Raw genomic sequence first — 659 nt, 5'->3', positions numbered from 1 at the left:
ACCCCCCCCCCTCATCCTCCCATAAATCAAACGACCTAACAATCCAGCCTCGCACAAACAATAACCCAATCCTGCCACACCAGCCAACCATCCGTCCCTCCCACTATAACACAACTCACAAAATTTCACCAGCGTGACATTTCTATCGGTGCGTCAATTCTGCCTCTTCACCGTACAAACCGACCTTGGCTAAGTCTCCCGCGCACCCCTTCGTAACACGGGCCCTTCACATTTGATACAAATAAAGCCCGACTGCACTGGCTGGTGCCGGCTCATGCATACTTGGCTACGTGGTTATGATAGGGAACAACGTCTTCATTCATCATTTAAGCTCATAAATGTCTTTATTCTTTCTCACGAAAGTCTGAGGAGATTATACTTGGTAATTCTGAGGTAGAGAAGCATCTAGTAATACACGTCATTTGTTTCTTTCTGGATATCAAGATAATCGCGAGTTCGAATTGTGGTTCATTGTAGAGAAATCAATTGTTCTTGTGTGTTTTTATCAGTTGTTCTTCGAGAAGATTCTTTTCTTCAATCTGGCAATTGTACACGCAGACTTGAGAAGGTATAGTACACTGCTTTAATAATAAAAATAATAATAATAATAACAATAATAATAATAATAATAATAATAATAATGATAATAATAATAATAA

This window comes from Aplysia californica, unplaced genomic scaffold, assembly GCF_000002075.1.
Source record: "Aplysia californica isolate F4 #8 unplaced genomic scaffold, AplCal3.0 scaffold01170, whole genome shotgun sequence".
Taxonomy (NCBI): Eukaryota; Metazoa; Mollusca; class Gastropoda; order Aplysiida; family Aplysiidae; genus Aplysia; species Aplysia californica.
This window is presented reverse-complemented; position numbering follows the sequence as displayed.